Source organism: Phacochoerus africanus, chromosome 15 (assembly GCF_016906955.1).
Source record: "Phacochoerus africanus isolate WHEZ1 chromosome 15, ROS_Pafr_v1, whole genome shotgun sequence".
NCBI lineage: Eukaryota > Metazoa > Chordata > Mammalia > Artiodactyla > Suidae > Phacochoerus > Phacochoerus africanus.
This window is the reverse complement of record NC_062558.1, coordinates 13,128,870-13,155,408: the sequence shown is the minus strand read 5'-3', so window position 1 is coordinate 13,155,408 and position 26,539 is coordinate 13,128,870. Positions and strand designations below refer to the sequence as shown.

Here is a 26,539-nt window from a genome sequence, read left to right as displayed (position 1 = left end):
GGGGAGGAAGGAAGAGATTAGTTTGATTTTTTTTTTTTTTTTTTAATTAGCAAGTGCAAGAAAATTAATTTAATCAGGTAAGCCGGAGTCAGCTTAGAGAAGACCTTAAAAGCAGATGAGATTTGGCCTGTGTTTTTATGGGTAGGATGTTACCTTTGACAGTTTTCAATTATTGTGATTAAGGACGTGGATTAGGAAGAGTCGTTGGATGGCAATGTAGGGATTGTGTCAGCCTGGGGAAGGACTGGCTTTTTGTAGAGATCAGCTCTGTCAGAGGTGTTTTTGTGCTGGTCGTGGAAGTAGAGAACACATGGGACCTGCTGTGATGCTCTGTGCAAAGGAGATGCTTCAGAATACTTGGAGAGACAGTGTTGTATATGGAAGTACACCTGGAAGGCACCCCATAAAGGTTCTTTTGAATTGAGTTAAATTGGACTTGGAGTCAGAAAGTCTGAAATTAAATCCCTACTTAACCATGTTATTGTTGGTTATTAACTTTTTTGAGCCTTACCTGTATGATACCTGCCTTACCTGTCTCATAAAGGTGTTTCTGATCAAATGAATGATTGTTAAAGTGGTTTGTAAAGTGTTCTGTAAATGTCCAGGTTTATTGTTATTAATGTAGAGATATTTCTTGAGCATCTCTAGGATTTGCTGCTATTAGGATATGAAAGGGTGTCAAGAAAGGTGCTGGGCTTAAAAGCCTACTAATTGAATGACCTATTGTCCTGAGTATTAATCGAAAACATTAATTGGCAGGCTGTTTATTGCTCTGAGAGCTCTGACTCTGAAGACTATTGCTTTCTTTGGAAACGTGGGCAACTTTGAACAAACTTGGAGGCAATACCTGTGAGTTCCCGTTGTGACTCATTGGTAACAAACCTGACTAGTACCCATGAGGATGCGGGTTCGATCCCTGGCCTTGCTCAGTGGGTTAAGGATCCAGCGTTGCCATGAGCTGTAGTGTAGGTCACAGAGGAGGCTCGGATCTGGTGTTGCTCTGGCTGTGGCCTAGGCCAGCAGCCGCAACTCCGGTTTGACCCCTAGCCTGGGAACTTCCATATGCCATGGGTGCAGCCCTAAAAAACAACAAACAAACAAAACACTGCCAAAAATCAAAAAACAAAAATCTTGGAGGCAGTACTCTCCAGTGGAAAAAATGTGAGCTTTACGTATAATGACTTATTCAAATTCTGGTTTTGCCACTTGCTGGCATGGTTATCTATCTGTGTTCCTTACTTCTAAAAGTGTTTTTGTTTTCAATTACTGTGTAACAGATTACCTCAAAAGCTCACTGGCCTAAAACAACAGTAATCATGTGTTACCTAGTGGTTTCTGTGGGCCAGGAGTTGAGACAGGTCTCAGCAGGGATGGCTTGCTCTGCTCCCTGCTGTCTGAGGCCCATCTGGAAGACTTGAAGGCTGGGGCTGGTATCATCAGAAGGCTCAGCTGGTCACCTCGGTCTGGTAGTTGATGCTACCTGTTGGCTGGAGATGTCACTGGGGCTTCCGGCAGGATGCCTACTCATGATCTGGTGGCATGTTCCAAGGGCAGGAGTCCCATGAGTGTGAGGAAGCCAGGGGGAAGCAGTATTGCCTTTTAGGGTCTAACCTTGGGAGTTACAGAGCAACACTTCATGCTGTTTTCTTACTCAAAGCTGGTATAAAGGTCTGTGTGAGTTTAAGAGGAAACGTAGACCCATCCATTTCTGAGTGAAAGACATTAGTGTCGCATAAGAAAAGCATGGGTGGGAAATGCATTGCTGTGGCTGTCTTTGGAAAAACAGTCCAGCCAGCACAGGTGTGTAGTAATGTCTACCTGATAAGGTAATTGTGAGAATAAAATGAGCACGTAGAGGCTAACATAGGTTTTCTTTCCTTTTGAGATCTTTGAATCTCAACGGATTTGAGAATAATTAAATAGCACTTTCTGGTTCCATAGAATATCTTGGATGGCTCTTTTTTCCCCATGTTCTGAAATCACAAATTTAATATTAACTCAGTGCTACGGTGTACTGTCTGATTAAAAAAAAAAACCTTTAAAAAATGACAGCTGTCAACGAGGCGGGTAGGTAATGGCTTTTGGTGAAGTGAAGTTAAGCACAGCTTCTTACAAAACAACTCTTTGTTGAACTATGTGCCATACACACAGAAAAGTATACGTAGCTTGATGAATATTTGTAAGTTGAACACAACCATATAACTGGCACCCAGATAAAAAACAAGAATGTTACTAGTATGACAGCAGACCTCCTCATGAGAAGCACTTTTTCTTTTAATGTAATGTCAAGGTGAAAAGAAAAAATAGAAATTTGGGGATGTACCAGTTCAGTGGTATATGTTTGACTTCATTACAAGACAAAATAGAAAGGAAAGCATAAATTATAAGATTAATTGCAGTCTAGTTTGTAGACTAACCCATAAAACAAGTTATGGTTTTATAAGAGCTATACTTGAAGCTCAAGAGCCACGGATTTGAAATTAACATAAAAAAGTAATTTGAGGAGTTCCCGTCATGGTGCAGTGGTTAACGAATCCGGCTAGGAACCATGAGGTTGCGGGTTCGGTCCCTGCCCTTGCTCAGTGGGTTAACGATCCGGCGTTGCCGTGAGCTGTGGTGTAGGTTGCAGACGAGGCTCGGATCCCCTGTTGCTGTGGCTCTGGCGTAGGCCCGTGGCTACATCTCTGATTTGACCCCTAGCCTGGGAACCTCCATATGCCTCGAGAGTGGCCCGAGAAATGGCAAAAAGACAAAAAAAAAAAGTAATTTGAGTTCAGTTGCTAGTGGGAAGGGCTCAATTTAATATTTCCTTAAAAGCTACAATATACATTTTTTTTTTTTTAAGGCCACACCCGTGGCATGTGGAGGTTCCCAGGCTAAGGATCTAATTGGAGCTACAGCCGCTGGCCTATGCCACAGCAGTGTGGGATCCAAGCCGTGTCTGCGGACCTACACCACAGCTCACTGCAACGCCAGATCCTTAACCCACTGAGCCAGGCCAGGGATCGAACCTGCACTCTCATGGTTCCTAGTCGGATTCATTAACCACCGAGCTATGAGGGGAACTCCAACAATATACTTCTTTTTAGAAGAGTATCCAATCCTATTAATCAAAAACTATGACTAATTTTATATGTATACTTAACAACCCAAGTTAGTATATTTTGCAAGTGAACATAGAAACATTTTAAAATGAGTTTGAGAGTTCCCTGGTGGCTCAGTGGGTTAGGCATTGTCAAAGTTGTGGTACGGGTTTGATCCCTGGCCTCGAAACTTCTGCATGCCTTGGGTGCAGCCAAAAAGATAAGAATATACAAACTATGATTTTATTTATTTTTATTTAATTCCGCATTAACTTCTGAAAACTTCATGGTTTGATGTTAGTATGTTTGATGTTTGATGTTAATAGAAGCCATTGTTAAATGCATAAGTAAGACATTTTCAGCCTAACAGCTTAATCGTGGGAATTTGGGAAACATTTTTTGCTGTGCTATATATATATATACTATATAGCATTTTTTGCTGTGCTATATATATATATATATGGAATTTCAAAACTGTTTTGACAAATACAATGCTTAAAATTCAGAAAACTGATAGTACATGGCTAACAAAGAGATTAAAAAATGCTGACCTTGGAGCTAGGTATCCTGGACTGGATCTTAGCTGTACTACTTAACATGCATGATGTGAAGCAAGTTGCTTAATTGTCCTCTGCCTCAGTTTATTCATCTGTAAAGTAGAGATTTTTGTAGTACTTGCCTGTAGATTGTTACACGGATTGAGTTAAAATATGTAAAGTGGTAGTGCCTGGTGTACAATAAACCTTATAAAAAATTAGACATTACTTTGAGTCTTACTATTACAGTTCTTATGGCCTATATTTAAGTTGTAGTCCATGGTATATTTAGTGAGCTATAATATAACTTCATAAAGTAAGTAAAAATGTTTTTAACTAAAATACATTCAATACTCGAGTGTATGTGCCTATCACAGAATTACCTAGTTCTACAAAAATATCAGCTTTGCAGAGTCAGAAACTAATTTCTAGTTTGCCCAAAGGTGGTGGGATTCTTAAGGACTAACATACATTTGTTAGAGAGACAGGCCCCCTAGTTTTAAATGTTCATAGGGAATGAAATATTAATCCCTGCCATCCGGGCTTCTCCTTAATACCAACCAACTTGGGGAACCAGGTCAAAACATTATTTGTGAACATAAGGTAAGAACAAAGGGACATTTTATTAAATATGGAAAAGATTAAGGACGGGTTCTTTCTTTTCACAACACTCTGCTCGAACACCTTTGTGACAGAAATACTTGTATCCACCAGCCCAGTCTTTTTGTTATAGGCATACTATTGGATACACACTGATAGGTTGGATCTATTTATTTTCTCCTGCAGAGCCATACTGATTATATTGCTAGAACAATTAAATGTCTTTTTGGAATTACCCTTTTGCCCTGAATCAATTTAGTTTTCTAGGCTGGTTGGTTGGCCCTTGGGATTTCCCAGATGTTCAGCAACATATTTACAAATCATTCTTTAGGGCTAAGTGAGTAATTCATTATCTATTCTTGGTTGATTTTACAAATGTGATTCTTAGCATTTAGGAGCACTTATAAGTCCCCTTTATTACATGGTTACAATAGTACCATGATGCAGAATAGCCCCCTCTTAAATAGCTAAGTAAATCTCTAAGCCTTACTTTATTTGAATTATATCTTAAAACTTATTACAATTTTATCTTAGAATAAAATGTTAATGCTAGTGTTTGTCACCATGATAGGGCAAAATGGTTTCTTAGGCTAAGTTTTATCTTCTGCCTTTTCCCTCCATCCCTCCTCTACCTCCCAAACAGGACTTTCCTACTAACTCTGGCTAGAAAAATTGAGATACTTAAAATGTTGTTTTAAAAGAGAGTGAGGTGTTGGAGAGTGGCAGCTTCGACTTTATGAGACAGTTGTCTTAAGAGTTGTGTTTTGGTGCGTTTGGAAATGGGAATGCATATTCCCATAGGAACTGCCAGTTGTTTCTAGGAAAGATGTTCTACTGAAAAAGTGACTAGTTTAGCCCACAACTCCTTACAGTAAAATTTGTTTGTTTTTGCTGTGGATGAGTGGAGATAAAGACTGTCAGGAACTAGTATACTTGGGTGTGACTTTGCCAAGGTGCCAGCGTTTTCTGCACTATTGTTTTTGCACCATCAGTGTAAATATCAACAGAGTGAAAGGGCAGATGTCTTAGTATTGTTATGAAGGTAGTTTTGACCTCAAGACCCACGGAAAAACTCTGGGAAACCCCCAGGAGTCCTCAGACCACAATCTGAGAACTAAAGTTAGGATCAGTCTAATTCATGAGCTCTAAGAACTGAATGGATGTCTTTGGTATTTACGTATGCATGTATGTCTTTACAAGGCCACACCTGTGACATATGGAAGCTCCCAGGCTCGGGGTCGAATTGGAGCTGAAGGCCTATGCAACAGCCACAGCAATGTGGGATCCGAGCCTCGTCTGGACCTACCCCACAGCTCATGGTGACCCTGGATCCTTAACCCACTGAGTGAGGCCAGGGGTTGAATTTGTGTCCTCATGCATAGTAGTTAGGTTTGTTACTGCTGAGCTGTAATGGGAACTCCTGGTTTATTTTTAAACTACTTTATTGAGATATAATCATATCTTATAATTCACCCCTTTAAAGTGAACACATTATTGTGCAACCAGCATCATTATCTAATTTTATGACATTTTTATCACCCTATTAATCACATTTTTTCTCTGTAGATTTGAGAGTTGACTGTTGGGGACGTTTCATATAAATGAAAGCATGCTCTTTTTCGTCTTCTGTGATTGGCTTCTTGTATTTAGCATAATGTTTGTGAGATTTATCCACATTATAGCTTTGATCAGTGTTCATTCCTTTTTTATGGTGGAATAATATATTCTGTTCATCAGTTGATAGATGTTTGGGCTGTTTCTACTTTGGGGTGTTACGAATAATGCTGCTGTGAACATTTGTGTAAAAAAAGTCCCTGTGTGGACATATGTTAATGTTTCTCTTAGGTAGCTCTTGAGGAGGAGTGTCATATGGTAACTCTGTGCTTCACATTTTGAGGAATTGCCAGACTGTTTTCCAAAAAGGCTCCCCCATTTTACATCTCACCAGCAGTATATGGGGATTTCAGTTTCTTTGATTTTTTTTTTTTTTTTTTTTTTTTTTGAGGGCCACACCCGAGGCATATGGAAGTCAAATCGGGCTAGGGGTCAAGTTGGAGCTACAGCTGCTGGCCTTCACCACAGCCACAACAACACCAGATCCGAGCCGCATCTGCAAGCTACAGCTCATGGCAACGCCAGATCCTTAACCCACTGAGTGAGGCCAGGGATAGAACCCAGAGCCTCGGTTACTAGTGGATTACTTTCTGCTGTGGCCACAATGGGAACTCCTTTGACTTTTAAAGAACATTCATTTACTGTAAGAAAAATGGTGGTGACTGGCTAATTGGAGAGTGTATACCCTGCCTGCAGGCATTCAGATTACAGTTAAAAAGCAAAACAAAACATTGTGCTGTCCAAACAAAACAGGTCTTGGCCAGATTCATCTCTTGGCTACTGCTTTGGAACCTCAGGTTCTAGTATACTTTTCTATTGAGTGGTACTTCTTGTAAGGGTTTAAAAAGTTGCACAAAAATTTTAAAAATATAATGTTTGAAAAGGTTTCAAGAATAAAGCGCTTTTATATACCTATCGCTCGGTTTAACAAGTCATTACCAATACAACTTAAGCCTTTGCGAACAGCCTCCAATTTTCACGCCTTTCTCGTCCACCACAGGTTAACAATTTTTCCTGAACTTGGTTTCTTATCTTTCCTTTGTATTTCTTTACATTTTCACTAGGCGTATTTGTAGATTGTTTGCACGATATCATGTGTCCACAAATGCCTTTTTCTAATAAAAGGTCAGGAAGATATGTGACTTAAAAAAGACTGACTACTTCAGAAAGTATAATGCCTGACTTTTAAAGGCAAAAAAATTTGTGTTAAGAGGAGCCAAAAATAATACCACAAGTTTAGCTTGGGGAGGAAAGCTAATTGCAGATATTTTATTAAATACCTTGTTCCTTCTTTTTTTCCTCTTAAAAAAACAAAATAAAACACTTCACCCCATTGTTTGGGGTGAATTCCAAGCAAGCATGGCTGTGAAAATGGTTTTCTGGGCCTCCTACTCTGGAGACTGTGGATCAGTGAACTACCCCTGTTCAGAGGTGCTGCTTTAAACACCAGGACTGAAACCTGAAAGGGAAAGACATTCTCAGTATAAATAACATTTTTGAATCCCTTGGTCAGTTAATCAATTTTCTTCTTTAGCCCTCTGTTTTCTATCTTGTGTGTGTGTCTATTAACACTACAAGCGTGAATATATTTTAGAGTTTCTCTTATAATTCTTTATTATTTATTACCCTGCCCCACCAAGTTTTGGACTTTAAGACCAGAATTTTCTGAAGTAGAAAACATTTGGAGAGTTAGATCTCAAGATCTTAATGAACCTGAACACTGATTTCTGTGGTATTTTGTGAAATGGTCTGTTCGCTAGTACATGTGGGAGAGGCTCTCCAGCATGGATGGAATTGGCTGTAGATGGCACAGATAGGCACATAGTTTTCTTGTAAAACTATGGGCTTCCCACTCCTTCTTGTTTGCTTATGTTTAACCTAATGATTAATTGGTAGTGTGAAGGTTCTAACTGCCAGTCTGGTGAAAAGAATGTCTGAGATGTTAATCTTCACCAGCACTCATCAGAAAGGTCATTAAAACTTTTAATTCCTTTTGACTGTTTACACGAGACATCCAATCTGAGTCAAGATCATCATGTAAATAATGAGTACCTAATATGAGCAAAGCACATCCCGTCCTTCTTTGGGGGCTCTGAGTACTCTGTTCCCGGTAGATGAATGAATAGATGCAGAAAACATGTATATCAGATACATGCAGAATTAAGTGAGGTTGACTCATGTATGTACATTTCTCTTGCAGATGTATTGTGTTAAAGCTCTGAGGGGAGGGCCTATTGCCAATAATTGCTTTGAAATATATGGAGTCATTTTCAGACTAATTCCTTGTTATTGGAAGGCATCATTAGGTTGTATTAGATAATGACTTTTAAAATTTCTCTACTGGTATATGGATGCTAATTTAAAGATTTTAATTGAAGGAAGTCATGCAGAATGTAATTATGGTATATACAATAGACCTGTTTGTTCTGTCTGCTGTGAAATGACTTGAGTGAGGCTAATAATCCTGCTGAAATGGAATTTATTCCTCTGGAGAATAGTATGTGGTGTGTTTTAATTTCATAAAGAGGCTCTTCCTGGGGGAACCTGTCCACCCCGATTATGTCAGATAAAGTGGGGAGAGCAGTGTTCTATGTACTCAGAAATTTTAGAAGATTCCTCCCTCTCTTTTAAAAAAAAGCTATGGCCATTGAGTGTACAAACCATTTTCTACTTGCTAACATAGCTGTGAAAATGAGTCACGAAGATTCTTCAAAGCTAAAAAGAGCGAAATATGTATGGTTGAATTCATATCATTGCATTATTTAATAGTAGCAGATGATCAAATAGCCATAAATTCAGATTTTTCAGAGTTTTACCAGCAAAGGCTAGTAGGCTGCTAAAATGAACTCTTTGATGATGGCCAACTAGTAAACCTGTCTGAACGAATATTAGACTTATAGAATTTATGCTATCTTAGTATTGTTGGATATATTAGTATCTTAATCATACTTTTATTGAACTTATTAATACAGCAATGAGAAGGAATAAACATTATTTTCTTAATACACGAAAAGAGTTTATCACCATGTTTGAAATACTGCTTGCATACTAGCATTTGATATAATGAGGAATCAAGGGTATATGTGTGTGGTTAGTTACTAGATTAATTATAGCCAATAGAAATTAAATGTTCTGAATTTTCCCAGAATTTTGGATTCAGCATAAAATTAGCAGTTGCTATATGATATACTAGGTAAGCTATCTAATTATGAATAAAGTTTCAGTAAAACTACAAAGTTCCACTATTGATGTTTTTAAAATTTATTTGTTCTTTGGCAATTCTTTTTTTTTTTTTTTTTAATCTTTTCTCAATCTCCAGTGTAGGAGTTGTTGCTGATATAAATCAGATATTATATAAGAATCTAGACTTAAGTTTTAAAGATAGAGCTAGCAGTTCTTCATGGAGGAAATGTGACATGGGACACCAGTCCAACCCAGAGAGTTGCTGTGTCGCAGTGTCTTAGGAAGTTTTCTGATGCATTCAGAAGCTGAATATCAACTCTTTGCCAGGTTTCAAGCTAAGAGTTGGGATAATCTTTATTAATTTTTAATTCCATTAAATTGTGGTTAAATCATTTTTGGCACACAATATCTGTAAATATAACAGTAAAACAAAAAACAAAACCAACAACTAGAAAGAAAAGTTGAATTATTCTCTTATGGACTTTATCAGGCTAGATTTTTGCAGGGTCAGATTTGAAATGATTCTATTGTTTAATTTTGAGCATTGTGCATTTTCTTATGAGGGTGATATTTAGCTAAAATGAAAAATGATTTCTTTTGCAGATTAGTAGTGTAGAGTTCTGGATCTGTTTAAAGTACTTCCTTAGAATTCGTTCAGGAAGTATGTTATATGATGGTGAATTTCACTTTTTTTTGGGGGGGGGGGGCCACACCTGTGGCATGTGGAGGTTCCCAGGCTAGGGGTCGAATTGGAGCTGTAGCTGCTGGCCTACGCCACAGCAATGTCAGATCTGAGCCACATCTGCGACCTACACCACAGCTCATGGCTGTGGATCCTTAACTCACTGAGCAAGGCCAGGGATCAAACTTGTGTCCTTATGGATGCTAGTCAGATTTGTTTCCACTGAGCCACGATGGGAACGCCTGAATTTCACTTTTGTCAAACCTAATTTATGTGTACTTATAATTAAATAAAAACCTCTGTAGAATGGGTAATCATTAAAAGTAATAAAACTTTGTCTTCATATATTGATCCATAAATGAAACAAAGCAATAATACTTCGGTTCTACTTTTAGGAAAACTGAAGTAGAATTTATATAAAGATCATCATGTAGGTAAAAGTTGTATTGCCATGTAATTTTTAAAAACTCTTTGTTATGGAGAATTTAAAAGATATGCTGAAGTAGACAGAATAGTATAATGAACCCCTGTGTGGCTGTCACTTAACCCCCATAACCCATGGCTAATACTGTCCTAGTTACATCTTCAACTCTTTCCTTTTCCCCATATTATTTTGAAGTAAATCCCATTTTACCTGCAAATTTTTTTTTATGTTGTTGTCTTTTTGCCATTTCTTGGGCCTCTCTTGCAGCATATGGAGGTTCTCAGGCTAGGGGTCTAATCAGAGCTGTAGCTGCCAGCCTACGCCAGTGCCACAGCAACGCAGGATCCAAGCTGCATCTGCAACCTACACCACAGCTCAGGGCAGCGCCAGATCATTAACCCACTGAGCAAGGGCAGGGATCGAACCTGCAACCTCATGGTTCCTAGTCGAATTCGTTAACCACTGCGCCACGACGGGAACTCCCAAATATTTTAATCTTACTTTTAACATGAAATACCAAGATACCATTATTATACCTTATTTTTAACGTGAAATACCAAGATACCATTATTATACCTTATTTTTAACGTGAAATACCAAGATACCATTATTATACCTTAAAAATTAACAAGTTATGGAGTAGCATCACATTTTCAGTTAGTGTTCACATGTCCAGTTGTTTCATAAAATTTTTTCTGCAAATTTGATTTTGAAGAGCATCCAGATATAGTCTACAATTGTGATTGGATTATATATATTTTAATTTACTGGTTCCTTGGTTGTTGAAATTCACTTATTAATCATTCTGTCAATGGATTAATAAATGAATTTGTTACAGAGGATATTTTTTTCTTATTTAGTCAGATGTCAAATCTTGATGATTTTTCTAGTCAGTATTTTTATCCTGACATTCCTTTCTATTCTCTTTTACCCTCATGAGGACCATAATTGCCTTACGGTTAGATCATAACATAGCCTTTTAACTGGTTCCTGGAACCTGTGATGCCAGACCAATCTTCCTTCAGCTCCTACTTCTATAATCTGTCTTTTGAATGGAGAGCATTTATTCTACTAATTAAGAAATGTCACTGCCTGGGTGACATCTTTTCTGTGTTCATCCTGCCCTGTTTCCTAATGCTTGTACAGTTTGGCTTTCTCCTCTATGTTTTGAGACTGTTTCCTCTCCCTTTAGACTATGGCTACTTGAAAGCCAGGACCACTTTTTTACTCCCTGGGTGTCTTTTATGCAGGCAGTGCTTTGCACATAGAAGGTGCTCCATAAAAGTCTCTTGATTGATTATAGCTGTTCTCTTAGTGCCTGTTCTCAGAAGCCCCCTGTTCTGATGTTATCCCCAGTTAGTAGTTGATTTGTGAGTTGGGGAGTTGGATTTTTGGAAGAGTTTTTCTCAAGATAGTGGTAGGGCCTGATGGGTCATCTCCATCCATTTTACCATGTCGGGAGCACCTTTCTAGTCAGAGAGATTCTTGTCCACTAGATCCAATCTCTCATTTATTCTCATGACACCCTAGCTTTTGTTTTTCTTTTCTTTTGTATTTTTAGGGCAGCACCTGAGGCATATAGAGGTTCCCAGGCTAGGGGTCTAATCAGAGCTGTAGCCGCCAGCCTACACGATAGCTGCAACAACGTGGGATCCTTAACCCGCTGATCGAACCTCTGTCCTCCTGGATACTCCTACTAGTCAGATCCATTTCCACTGAGCCATGATGGGAACTCCTTGTTTTGCTTTTCTTGTTTTGATGACAGCCCCCTGTTCCAGTGTTGTTTCATGATTATATTTTTAGTTTGCTGTGGACTATGCTGTAGAGTAGATTTCTTGAGAAGAATTCTTGAGAAGAATTTCCTGAAGCGAAAATAATTCTATTTGTGATAGAACATTTCCAAGCTGGCATGCTGTAGACTACATTTATCTATAGATGTGTTTTGTTTGGCCTGTAGTTTCAGTGTGTAAAAATCAGGGGGTTTCATATAAAAATTCAGATTTGCAGTTTTCCTAAACAACCTGAAAATCTGGCATCACTAGGCTTTCTGCCTTCTTTGACAAGGTCATGAGTTTGTCGGGTCCCCAGCTGGTGGACTTGCCTATGTAATTTGCCTGCTCCCTGTGGACCTTTCCATCCAACCCTTTTTGTAGATAGATCCTTACTGGCTTCAGTCACAAAATATGTCCTTTCTTGACCTTGGTCTGGCGTTTGGGACTCACATTACTTTTTGAAACCCTTAGCCTTTGCACTCTAAATATGTTACGGTCTCAGTTTTTCTTAAGTTTATTAAATTTAGCCGTGTGAATTCCATAATTGTTGACATGACTTTGTAAATTATCAAGTGTTCAACGTTATACATCATATAAACTTGGAAAAGTTGTAAAACAGTGCTACTCTTCAGTAAATATGTACTTATATTCATGTATTTTTGTTTTTGAGAATACTGTTATTTTTCTTAAATGTTATTTATGCCAGCATGTAATAAAGCTTTCTATTTTAAATAAATTAATAATGTATTTTAGGAGTTCCCATTGTGGCTCAGCAGTAATGAACCCGACCAGTATCCATGAGATGTGGGTTACATCCCTGGCCTCGCTCAGTGGGTTAAGGATTTGGCATTGCCGGTGAGCTGTGGTGTAGGTCCCAGACGTGGCTCGGATCCTACTTGCTATGGCTGTGGTGTAGGGCTGTAGCTCCAATTTGACCCTTAGCCTGGGAACTTCCATATGCCTCAGGTACGGCCCTAAAAAGACAAAAAAAGAAAGAAAGAAAAATGTATTTTAAAAGTTTCTCAGTTGTAATTTCTTTTTTCTTTCTTTCCGCCCCCCCCCCCCCCCAGCTGCCCCCATGCATATGAAAGTTCCAGGGCTAGGGACTGAATTGGAGCTGCAATCTTTGCCGCTGCTGTGGAAATGCTGGATCCTTAACCCAACTGCACCAGGTTGGGGGGCGAACCAGAGGCTCCTGAGCCAGTGCAGTCGGATTTGTAACCCACTGCACCACAGTGGGAACTCAGCTTTAATTTCTAATTAAAAAAATTTCCATAGGCTATAACCCCAATTTAGGGTTATCAGTTGTTTAAGAGTTTAGAAGAGTCCTGATACCAGAAAATTTGAGAATCTCTGATCCTAAAGGATAAGGCTAATCAGAATTGTCTAAGCTCCTCACCAAAATTTTTAGAACATAATCATTTTTTCCCTTGTTAGCAATATCCTATAAATCAGCTTTAGGTCCCTGCAGAAGCCTGTTTAGCTCAGGATATAGCTGAGGTGTATAGCACTATTTAAGACATTTGGGCAAATAATTCTATGAATTCAGAGTTCTAACTTAGAATATCAAGAAATTTAACCTTCTTCTTGGGGAAGGGGGCCAGGGATTCCCTGGTTCTAAGCCTTTCTCTTTGTTCTCTTGCGCTTGGTAGAGAGAGATTGTTGCATAAACAGTGGCAAGAAGATTTGAAGAACTGATAGAATTTGAAATTTGGAGTGAGGGGCCTTCAAATGAGATTCAGATGCTAGAGGGCTGAGAGAATGAGCAGCTATGGAGAAGGAAATTCTGTGGGATTACTTGGAGGCTAGAAGGGGATGAACAGTCCTACCTGCTTCCCTTTGTGGGTAGACAGCCTGGAAAAGCCACAGGTTCCTGAAGGCTCTCCTGCTCCCATTTCCCTCTCTCCATCCACCCCGCAGAGGAGCAAGGAAGGTCTTTGTTCCTTCATCTCTCCGCTTTGGCTCTCTCTGTCTCATCATTATTAGAAGGGTCCTCCCTCACCTGATGTCACTGAAGTAATAGAACAGTTAAAGCAGGATAGGAGTGGAGAAGAAGAATTCTGCTTTTGCTGTGGTGAGACAGGGAGGCAGGTGGGATGGAGCTGTAACAAGAGTGAGGGATTCCCAGCCAGTGGTTCAGGCAGAAGGACAGTATGTGCCGCCAGGACACTCGAATCTTTTTAGTCTCTAATGGCAGAAACCTGTCTTGTCTCTCCAACTATTTCTTAGATCCTTGTGGGTTAGGAATCGAATCCTATCTATCATTATAATTGAAAGGATTTATGTGGTAGGATCTAGCAGAGGGTTAGGTTCATAGGCTCTCAAGCAATACATTTGATTGAAAAACCATCATGCATATTGTCCTGCTGCCCTAAGAGGAGAGTGAAAAGTCCTTAGAATACATCTCATAAAGTGGTGTAGAACTGGGACAGGCTCTGAAAGTCTTGTAAGAGTGTATTCAGAGAAGGCAAGATTCGATACTACTTTAACTACAGTTAAACTGTAGTTTAACTGATAATTGGAGGGGCTTCAGCCTACAGTTGCCACTGCCTAAGGAGAGCTAGTTCTTGTGTTTCTCTGCGTCTCTACTCTACCTTTCAAGAAGGGGCTCCAGGAGTGAGACTCCCAGGCTAGATCTGTTCTTCATAGGGTGGGTTATGTGATGTTCCTGTGTCTATACCAGGGTATTTAAAGGAGACAGAAAAGGCAGGAAAGAAGTATATATTAAAATTGACTTGAAAAAAGCAAGAAACCTTCGAGAAATCAAAAATCAATAAGATGGAATTGACTATACATTTGTATGTCAAAAATTTTAGCAAAATTTAAAAATATTCCTAAGTGAAAAGATAGATACCTATAAAGATTTCATGTGTTAGCAGAATGTAGTTATTGTGAGGGAGAAAAGGATGGCAAGACTAATTTTTATTGTTATGTGTAGTAATTCAAATTTCAGGATATCTTTTTTTTAATGTAGCTAGAAAATTTGAGTCTTTGTAAGTTAAGTTTGTAATGCATAAGCAGTTTTAACTGGAGTTCTTTATTTGCAAACAGATATTTATATTAATTTGATGCAATAATACATCTATATGTAATACATAAAAATATATAAAAATCTGCAGTAATGCAAATATTTTTTTTTTGTCTTTTTGTCTTTTTTGTTGTTGTTGTTGTTGCTATTTCTTGGGCCGCTCCCGCGGCATATGGAGGTTCCCAGGCTAGGGGTCGAATCGGAGCTGTAGCCACCGGCCTACGCCAGAGCCACAGCAACTCGGGATCCAAGCCGCGTCTGCGACCTACACCACAGCTCATGGCAGCGCCGGATCGTTAACCCACTGAGCAAGGGCAGGGACCGAACCAGCAACCTCATGGTTCCTAGTCGGATTCGTTAACCACTGCGCCACGACGGGAACTCCACAAATCTTTTTTATTTTTTAAATGGAATAACATTTACAGAATTATCAAGTGTTTCAAAAACAAATTTTAGGAGTTCCCGTCATGGCTCAGTGGTTAATGAATCTGACTAGGAACCGTGATGTTGTGGGTTCAATCCCTGCCCTTGCTCAGTGGGTTAAGGGTCCGGCGTTGCTGTGAGATGTGGTGTAGGTCGCAGATGTGGCTCAGATCTGACGTTGCTGTAGCTCTGGTGTAGGCCGGTGGCTACAGCTCTGATTAGACCCCTTGCCTGGGAACCTCCATATGCTGCAGGAGCAGCCCTAGAAAAAGGCAAAAAGTCACACACACACACACACACACACACACACACACACACACAAGTACTCTTTAAAAAAATAAATAAAAACAAATTTTACCCTATAAAATGAAAACCATCCTAAGAATCTGTACTTAGTAGCTGTTGTTCTTGTAATTGCACTTTATTATTTTGTCAGACTTAACATACTCCTCTGTGTAGAACACTGGGTGAGTTGATGTTTTGGTCACGTGTAACAAACTTCCTTGCTCAACTTTATTCTCATCAAATGTTACCACAACAGAAACCCCGTATGTAAGCAAAACCTTTGTTTAGTTATTACTCCTACTTAGTCACTAGTCCAATCATAGCTGCCCTGGCATGGGGGACTGGAAGCTGCCATGTAATGGGAGGAACCAGACCTCATTTATACATTTGGTACTGTTTTGCATTAGTCATTATAATTAATTTATATAAGTAGTAGTACAGGAAAACCCTATTGTGTGAGTGTCCTTTCTCTGAAAGTTGGATTTATTAGGATCGAACTCACATGATTGCCTTCATCCACTTATATTGGAAAGGATGCCTAAAAGTAGGATCCTGGGACAGAGACTCGTTAAAGATTAAGTCATACCTTGGCAGTGAACTTGGACTTTGTGTCTTGCCGTTTCCATAATTGTTACCTTTCTTTTCTGACGCTGATTTCTTCTTTATCTCCCATATCAGACCCCTCTTACGTACTGCTTCAGATCCTCTTGGCCTCTCTCTCCCCAGAGCCTTTGATCACTTTTCAGCCTTGGCTGTTGCCAGCTCAAACTGGACCCTGACCAACTTGGCATTGACATAATCTGACACCTCATGGCTCACTCCCTTCCCCCTCTGCCCTGGGACTGTAAACCATGAGAAGCCTTCTACTTTGCTTTCTGAGGAATCCATGCCAAGAAAATCCTTTTTGTATGTGTTTGGTCTATGTATTGAATGAGTTCTCTTGCTTATGTATTAGATTATAGTTCATCTGACATATTTTGACCGTACTCTGAACTTAAACATTAGGAAGAGGTTGGGTCTGTTCTTCATAGTGTGGATTAATTTTTACATTCATCAACCTCATAAACATCAGGTAAGCCTTGGGATTGAAGTGCTGCTAGTGGAATTTAGCCATCATCATTGCTCGTAAGGCAGATTGGTTGAAAGGCATCAGAGATATATGGCTCAGACCAGGGTTTGGGTTCTGGAACTACCATTTCCACCTCGGTGCCTTTGGAAGTTTACATGACTTCCCTGAGCGTTCTGTAAAATCAACGTGAGAACACTGTAATATGGATCTGATAAGGTTGCTTTTGGCATAAATCAGTTATTTATGTAAAATACCAGATGCATGCTGGGTACTTAGTAGATGGTAGCTGCTGTTATTTCACGATTTGTTTATTCTGATTAACTTTCTTAATATTTATTTATTGAACTTTGTCATATTTTAAGTAATTTTCTTCAGACAACACTGGTACTTGCTAGATACTCAGTAAATATTTATTGGCTAGGTTAGACATGTAGTATAAACTATCATATTATGTTCTAATAACAATTCATGCCTATTTGCTTTTAATTGGCAATAATCTTAGGTGAGGTAGAAAGTACAAGACGTTTATTTCAGGAATGTGGGTTTCCTCTGAAGAGCATCAATTTGCATAATATTGCTCAGAGTTGGTTTCCTTATTCTGAGTTAAGAGCTATTATTACCATAGTCAAAGGAACTCTGTGGTCAAGGTCTTTGAACACTTCAAAGGTGTAAATATAACAGAAATGGCTAGTAGCGAGAAGTGAACAGAGAATTTAGTTTTTGGATCTTTTCGTTGATGATAAATAGCATTTGTAGGCATTAGTATTCTACATTTTTTTTCTTGAAGTATAGTTGATAGTGTTATTACAGTGTGTTGGATCCTTTGCAAGAGTTTTACCTGCAAGTACAACAGACATATCTAAAACAGAAAATATAGACACTGTGAGGATCTCAAATTTTTCAGAAAAGGAATGAGGTAGGAAGGTATTACGACTTCCCAACATCACACAACACAGTGAGTGGCAGAGCTGGGGTTTGAACTCAGGTCTGCTTAAGCTCAATCTCTCCAAAGCCAGATACACGCACTACTTCTTATTTGCCTTGTAAAATTTCACAGAAGTGTCTCTTCTTAATCTTTAAACATTTGGAAAAAACCTTATGGGTTTAAAAAAAAGTTTTTAGAAAAGGAAAAAATATAATTGGTTCAGATTAGAGCAAAACTAGAGACATTCAACAATTACTGATTGATATCTAATGTATGGCAGACCTGGCAAGGTGCCTAATATGGGAAAGTATGCCCTACATCTTTTTTTTTTTCTAAAGGAATCACATTCTGGAGTTAGAGAAACCTATACACAGCCAGGTATATGATATTTATTAATTCATCCAATAACTATTTTTTGAATGCCCTCTGTGTGTGTCAGGTTAATATATAACATTTATTAATTCATACATCTCCCAAGGCAACAGAAATAAAAGCATAAATAAACCAATGGCACCTAATCAAACTGACTAAGCTTTTGCACAGCAAAGGAAGCCATTTAAAAAAAAAAAAAAGACAACCTACGGAACGGGAGAAAATAGTTTCAAAGGATGCAACTAAAAAGGACTTAATATCTAAAGTGTACAAAAAAAACTTGTACAACTCAACAGCAAAAAACAAAAACAAAAAAACAAAAAACCAACAACCCAGTGGTAAAATGGGCAAAAGACCTGAACAGACATGTCTCCAAAGAAGATACACAGGTGGCCAACAGGCACATGAAAAAATGCTCAACATCACTAATTATTAGAGAACTACAAGTCAAAACTACTATGAGGTACCACCTTACACCTGTCACAATGGCCATCATTAACAAGTCCACAAAAAACAAATGCTGGAGAGGGTGTGGAGAAAAGGGAACCCTCCCCTACACTGTTGGTGGGAATATAAATTGGTAAAACCACTATGCAAAACAGTATGGAGGTACCACAGGAAACTGAATATGGAACTCACAGAAAACCAAATATAGAACTACCATAGGACCCAGCAATCCCACTTGCAGGCATATATGCCGACAAAACTTTCCTTGAAAAAGACACATGCACCCATATGTTCACTGCAGCACTATTCACAATAGCCAAGACGTGGAAACAAACAACTTCAGGGTCCAATGGCAGATGAATGGATTAGGAAGACGCAGTATATATACACAATGGAATACTACTGAGCCATCAAAAAGAACAAAATCATGCCATTTGCAGCAACATGGGTGGAACTAGAGACTCTCCTAAGTGAAGTAAGTCAGAAAGAGAAAGACAAACATATGATATCACTTATATCTGGGATCTGATATTCGGCACAAATGAGCCTTTCCACAGAAAAGAAACTCATGGACTTGGAGAAGAGACTTGTGGTTGCTGAGGGGGAGGGGGAGGGGGAGGGAGAGGGATCAACTGGGAATTTGAGGTTAATAGATGCAAACTATTGCATTTGGAGTGGATAAGCAATGAGATCCTGCCTTATAGCATTGGCAACTGTAGCTAGTCACTTAGGACAGAGCATGATAATGTGAGAAAAAGAATGTATGTATGTGTGTGTGTGTGACTGGGTCACCTTGCTGCACAGTAAAAAATTGACAGAACACTGTAAGTCAACTGTAATGGAAAAATAAAAGTCATTAAAAAAATGAAACCATTAGTCCATCAACATGAAAATGAAAAAAATATGGAAGTGAAAAAATGGGAATGTGGAGGAGAACATATTTGAGTGACCATGAAGCTGAAATTTTAACATTTAGTCTTGACTGACCTGAAAACCCTCACTGCTTTATGGCAGATAAAAAACAAGTCAACGATACTTCTGACCAGAAATATCAGAGAGTTGAGATAAAGAGGCATCTTTCCAAGCCTGTGAAAGTGGTGAAAGGGCTGAAAGGATTGTGTGGGTGAGGGAAATCTTCCCATAGATTCCTGAGAAATGGCTGTCAAATCAATGAGGCCAGGCAGCTGAACCTGGACTTCCCCAACAGAAAGCTGTGAGACCAGAAACCAAATGACTCAGCCTCTGTAAATGCAGAAAGAGGATGAGGTATGTTTTTAAAATTCCCACTTAGCTCTGAACATCTATTGCGTGGAGGATGATGGACCCCACTTTTTTATCTACCAGGCAGTCATGTAACTTCACATTCTTAGAGCCCTCTTGCCTCTGTTTATTAAAGAACTCACTATACTGCCAGAAACTTCTTTTCCTGGGCCTAGGAAAGTCAGGACTTATTTGCATGTTTGCTGTATTTGATATCGCAGATGAATCAATCCAATCCTACTACAGACCTGAATGTCTTGTGAGTCTGCCCTTGACCTAAAGCTTTCACTCCTACTTTTGAGTTTTTTCAGACTGATTGCCAGCAAATGAACCAGATTCTGAATGTTACCTCTGCCCTAATAAAGTCTAAGTACCTTTCACAACTGTAAGCTTAATCACTACCACACAGCATAACATTTGCAAATCCTTCCACTGGTGTCCTTATCTGAACAAGTGGCTAAAGGGGGTGCTCACAGTAAACACAGACAACAATAAAATCCCACCCATAATGAATATTCTTCAGTCAGGGAGAGATACTTGTAACACAGGCATTCATCCAGCCAAGTACACATGTAAAACTGCCTGGTAAAAATCTCTACTCAGAAACACTGGACGTTCATGTCCCATTTTGTGGATGCTGTCTGACTTGAAAACATCAATGTGCAGATTTTCCAGCAGGAAAATAATTATTTTCATCTGCTCTCAATACTCAGTGTTCAGTCCACCTTTACCATCTCTTGCCAGTGTCACGTTCACAGTCTCTGACCTGATCTTCCTATCTCTAGCCAAGCTCCTGCCTAATCTACCCTCCACACTGTCATCAGTGTAACCTTGTATTGAGTCGTTCTGAGTCCAGTGGAGCCAGACAACCTAGTTTTGACTCTGAGCAAGATATTTAATCTCTCCATGCCTGTTTGTCTATCTGAAAAAATGCAAGTAATAATAGGACTGCTGTGAGGGTGAAATAACATGTATAAACTGCTTACAGCCGTGGCTAGACAGTTATGTCACTCATGTGCAGAAGAACCTTAGTCTTCCCACCCTCCACGCACACCATCAGACTAGTCTCCATATCTGAAATATCTTTATCTAAACCAGATAGAACAAGGCCCAAATCATGTTTTTCTGTGATGTCCTTTTCAACCTTAAAAATTACAGTAAACTATAACTTTCACTGCTTCCTCCACTTCTTTCTAACACAATATCACTGCATTCTTGTCTGTCTAGATCCTCTTATATTAGTCTTTAGATAAGATCCTCTTTATTTGAAAATATGTCAGCATAATCCCACAGCACTTCATAGCTCTCTCCTATGGAACTGTTCACACACTGTATTTGTTCTGTAAAGTCTCATCATCCTACTAAATTATTCAAAAAAAGAATAACAGTGATAAAGACAACTGTTAATTTCAGTCCACACAGTACTTAACATTTGGTATCCTAATCACAGATACACTCCAGGGTTGATGAGATAACATAGGAAAAATTCTAGTCAGGAATGCACATTCTAGAATAGGACATCTTTTTTTTTTTTTTTTTTCTGTCTTTTTAGGGCCACACCCATGGCATGTGGAGATTCCCAGGCTAGTGGTTGAAGTGGAGCTGTAGATGCTGGCCTATGCCACAGCCACGCCAGGTTTGAACCACCTTTGGGTTACCTACACCACAGCTCACGGCAACGCCAGATCCTTAACCCACTGAGTGAGGCCAGGAATCACGCCTGTGTCCTCATGGATACTAGTCAGATTCATTTCCAATGAGCCACAACACGAACTCCTAGAGCAGGAACTCTTAACCCAGATAGGATGAATGTGCATCTAAGATGATGGATTGGGGGGGGGGGGAAATCACACTTTTATTTTCACTAACTTCTAGCTGAAACTTAGCAATTACTCTCAATTATGAATTTTTTTCTTTTTCTTTCTTTCTTTTTTTTTTTGTCTTTTTGCCTTTTCTAGGGCCACTCCCGCGGCACATGGAGGTTTCCAGGCTAGGGGTCTAATTGGAGCTGTAGCTGCCGGCCACAGCTACAGCCACAGTAACACTGAATCCAAGCTGCATCTGTAACCTACACCACAGCTCACGGCAATGCCAGACCCTTAACCCACTGAACAAGGCCAGGGATTGAACCCACAACCTCATGGTTCCTAGTCGGTTTTGCTAATCACTGAGCCATGACAGAACTCCTCAATTATGAATGTATTAGTAGTGGCTTTGTCACCAACAGAAACTCAGCTACTTTCATATCTCATAACAACTGCTGCATGTATGCTGAATTTACACTCATCACAACTTTGGAATTAAAGCAATTATTCTAACACTAGATCTTGCTAATACAGCAATAAGGAAGCATATATGACTGTACCACACATCTTTAAAAATATTTCTGGGGCATTTCTATTGTGGCTCAGCAGTTAAGGATCCCGACTAGCATCCATATATATCTGGAGTTCCTTTCATGGCCTGGCAGAAACGAATCTGACTACCATCCATAAGGATACAGGTTCGATCCCTGGCCTCCCTCAGTAGGTAAGGATCCGGAGTTGCTGTGAGCTGTGGTATAGGTCATAGACACAGCTCGGATCTGGCATTGCTGCGGCTGTGGTGTAGGCGGCCATAGCTCTGATTCAACCCCCAGCCTGGGTCCTATGGTAGTTCTATATTTGGTTTTCTGTGAGTTCCATATTCAGTTTCCTGTGGTACCTCCATACTGTTTTGCATAGTGGTTTTACCAATTTATATTCCCACCAACAGTGTAGGGGAGGGTTCCCTTTTCTCCACACCCTCTCCAGCATTTGTTTTTTGTGGACTTGTTAATGATGGCCATTGTGACAGGTGTAAGGTGGTACCTCATAGTAGTTTTGACTTGTAGTTCTCTAATAATTAGTGATGTTGAGCATTTTTTCATGTGCCTGTTGGCCACCTGTGTATCTTCTTTGGAGACATGTCTGTTCAGGTCTTTTGCCCATTTTTCCACTGGGTTGTTGGGTTTTTTGTTTTTTGTTTTTTGCTGTTGAGTTGTACAAGTTTTTTTTGTACACTTTAGATATTAAGTCCTTTTTAGTTGCATCCTTTGAAACTATTTTCTCCCGTTCCGTAGGTTGTCTTTTTTTTTTTTTTAAATGGCTTCCTTTGCTGTGCAAAAGCTTAGTCAGTTTGATTAGGTGCCATTGGTTTATTTATGCTTTTATTTCTGTTGCCTTGGGAGACTGACCTAAGAAAACATTTGTAAGTTGATGTCAGAGAATGTTTTGCCTGTGTTCCCTTCTAGGAGTTTGATGGTATCTTGTCTTTTGTGTAAGTCTTTAAGCCATTTTGAGTTTATTTTTGTGCATGGTGTGAGGGTGTGTTCCGGTTTCATTGATTTACATGCGGCTACCCAGTGTTCCCATCACCACCTGCTGAAAAGCCTGTTTTTTCCCCATTTTATGTTCTTGCCTCCTTTGTCGAAGATTAATTGACCATAGGTGTCTAGGCTTATTTCTGGGTTCTCTATTGTGTTCCATTGGTCTGTATGTCTGTTTTGGTACCAGCACCACATTGTCCTGATTACTGTGGCTTTGTAATATTGCCTGAGGTCTGGGAGAGTTATGCCTCTTGCTTGGTTTTTGTTCCTCAGGATTGCTTTTGCAATTCTGGGTCTTTTATGGTTCCATATACATTTTTGGATTGTTTGTTCTAGTTTTGTGAAAAATGTCATGGCTAATTTGATAGGGATTGCACTGAATTTGTAGATTGCTTTGGGTATGGCCATTTTAACAATATGGGTTTTTCCAACCCAGGAGCATGGAATATCTTTCCATTTCTTTGAGTCCTCTTTGATTTCCTTGATTAATGTTTTATAGGTCTCTGCATATAAGTCTTTCACCTCCTTGCTCAGGTTTATTCCCAGGTATTTAATTTCTTGGGATGCGATTTTAAAAGGTGTGTTTTTGTATTCCTTTTCTGGTATTACAGAAATGCGACTGATTTCTGAATGTTAATCTTGTATCCTGCTACTTTGCTGAATTTGTTGATCAGTTTGAGTATTTTTTTTTTTTTTTGTCTTTTTGTTGTGGTTGTTGCTATTTCTTGGGCCGCTCCCGTGGCATATGGAGGTTCCCAGGCTAGGGGTCGAATCGGAGCTGTAGTCACTGGCCTACGCCAGAGCCACAGCAACGCGGGATCCGAGCCGCGTCTGCAACCTACACCACAGCTCATGGCAACGCCGGATCGTTAACCCCACTGAGCAAGGGCAGGGACCGAACCCGCAACCTCATGGTTCCTAGTCGGATTCGTTAACCACTGCGCCACGACGGGAACTCCCAGTTTGAGTAGTTTTTGTGTGAGTAGTTTTTGTGTGGGGTCCTTAGGGTTTTTATCATGTCATTTATGTATAGTGACAATTTTACCTCTTCTCTTCCAATTTGGATACTGTTTATTTCTTTTGTTTGTCCTATTGCTGTGACTAGGACTTCCAATACTATGTTGAATAACAATGGTGAGAGTGGGCATCCTTGTCTTGTTCCAGATTTTAGTGGGAAGGCTTTAGCTTTTCTCCATTGAGTATTATATTTGCTGTGGGTTTGTCATAAATGACTTTATGGTCATTTTTTTTAAGGTATGTTCCCTCTGTACCCACTTTGGTAAGAGTTTTTATTATGAATGGATGTTGGACTTAGTCAAATGTTTTTTTTTGCATCTATCGAGATGATCATGTGGTTTTTGACTTTTGTTAATGTGGTGTATCTAATGGTTTGATTTAAACTACAGTTTTTAAATACAAAACTCCTGTTTAATTTTTTTTTTCTTTGCCTGAGGCATATGGAAGTTCCCAGGCCAGTTGTTGAATCGTAGCTGTAGCTGCCAGCCTACAACGCGGGATCTGAGCTGAATCTGCTATCTGCACTACAGCTCATGGTAACACCAGGTCCTTAACCCACTGAACGAGGCAAGGCCAGGGATTGAACCCACATCCCCATGGATCCTAGTCGGATTCATTTTCACTCTGCCACAATGGGAACTCCCTCCTGTTTAATTGTTAATTGCAGTTATCAAATTGTAGATTTCCAGCCTCAAAAATAGAAACAATTACTTTTTATTCTTAATACTCATCTATAGGACAAGGCGTTCATTGGAAAGCAAAGTACTCTCCAACAGCCAAATAGGAAAACAGGAATTGTTCTTTTAGGATGCATTGACTTCATACAGATGAAATTTTTATGCCATTTCTTTCAGATTTTTGATGTGCCTTATTGAATAAGGTAGCTGAAACCTATTTTAATTAAATCATGTCATGAAGTATTCATTTCAATCACAGTCAATCCTCATCTCATTTCAAGCTATAAAATATTTAATATTTTCTGCTACCTGTTAACAGAAAACAAAGGGGCTTGAGCATCCTCATGTTTTGGTATCTGTGAGGCGTTCTGGAATCCTGCTTGTAGTCTTCTCTTTCATTAAATACATAGAAAGAGTCTAATCTTGATGTTTAAAAAGGTTAATGGACCTTTTTCCTCATTTTTATTTAATTATTTTAAAAGACTCAATATATCAGTTTGATATACTTATTAGCCCAAAGAATACCATATCTTTATCATACTCCTTGTTTTGTAAATAGCTTCTAGTTTTAGTTACTCATTAAATGTTATTATTACAGATCAATTAATGAGAAACAACATATTGATCCATCTTTTATCTGTTTTAAATTATTAGATGTATATAAATTCTTAATTACTTTTAGTAATCTATCTTACAAAATGTGTTCTATAATATAGATTTCCTTGAAATGAGTGTTAAAACTTTGAATTTAAAAATGAGCTCAGGTTATTTTGTGCAGAAAATGTGTTTAATTTACCTGATTATGTTGATAATATAATCAAGATGCAATAAGATATGTAAAATACTGATTTGATAATAAAGCCACATTCTAGTTAGTTTATAGGGCAAACTATTCCATAGGTTGAATGCAGCTTCAGTGTTTTGATGAAAATATATTTAAAACACATCATAAAGTGAAATAATTTTGTTAAATAGTATTATTTTGTCAAAGGTATAATGAAGTTAACAAGATTTGATTTTTCTCAACCCTTTCTTAGTTTTAGAGGTTAAGCAAAGTTCCATTAAGTAAAACAATAGCAGGTGTGATTAACTTGATAAGTTATGATAAAATCTTTGGCATCTATCCAAGAAACTGAGAAAATGAGCACTCTATGACCTGGGTCATAACTCCTTTTGCAAATCAGGTAGTTCTAATTTTTCCTTTCAGAAATCCTAATTTATTCATTAGCTTATAGATCCTTAAAATAATATTTAATGGTAGATCATTATGTGATTTTTTTTTAATATGTATCATGACAAGAGTGTAAATATTTGAGTGACGTTGCTATAACAAAACTCTTTCCAGTCCAGTCCTCTTAGATGTTTGAGCAAGGTTTTCAGTGCTTTACTTCTATACAAAATGCGAATAGAGTTCATACTCAATGCCGACTCATATAGTAGTAAGTTATAGGCATCCCATGAACTCATTCCATTAAAGGATGCTTTTTCATATACTTATTATGTTTATCAAAATTTGTATTTTTTCTGATCCATTGTGTGCTACTAATAATTGTATTAATAGTTCAATGGAGAAGAGTAACCAGAGAAATTTAAAATTTTAATTTATATAGCTGTTTTTGTAGAAAAGAATGATAGAGTGGTTAACAGAAGACTTTACATTAGGATGAAATACTTTGTGGAAAGTGGGATGGAATTTAGAGGCCGAGTGTTTTTTTACATTTCTTTGCCTTCAAATGATTTCATGTCACTGGGTGGGTTCATGGGAAGGAAGTAAAGGTATGAAATTACTATTAAAG

The 26,539-nt window shown here is 38.7% G+C and overlaps 1 protein-coding gene across 1 annotated transcript in view; it reads left to right on the top strand.

Moving 5' to 3' along the window:
* Window positions 1-26,539, top strand: part of KIF13B (kinesin family member 13B) — a 201,580-nt gene that overhangs the window by 16,384 nt on the left and 158,657 nt on the right. The window lies entirely within an intron of this gene.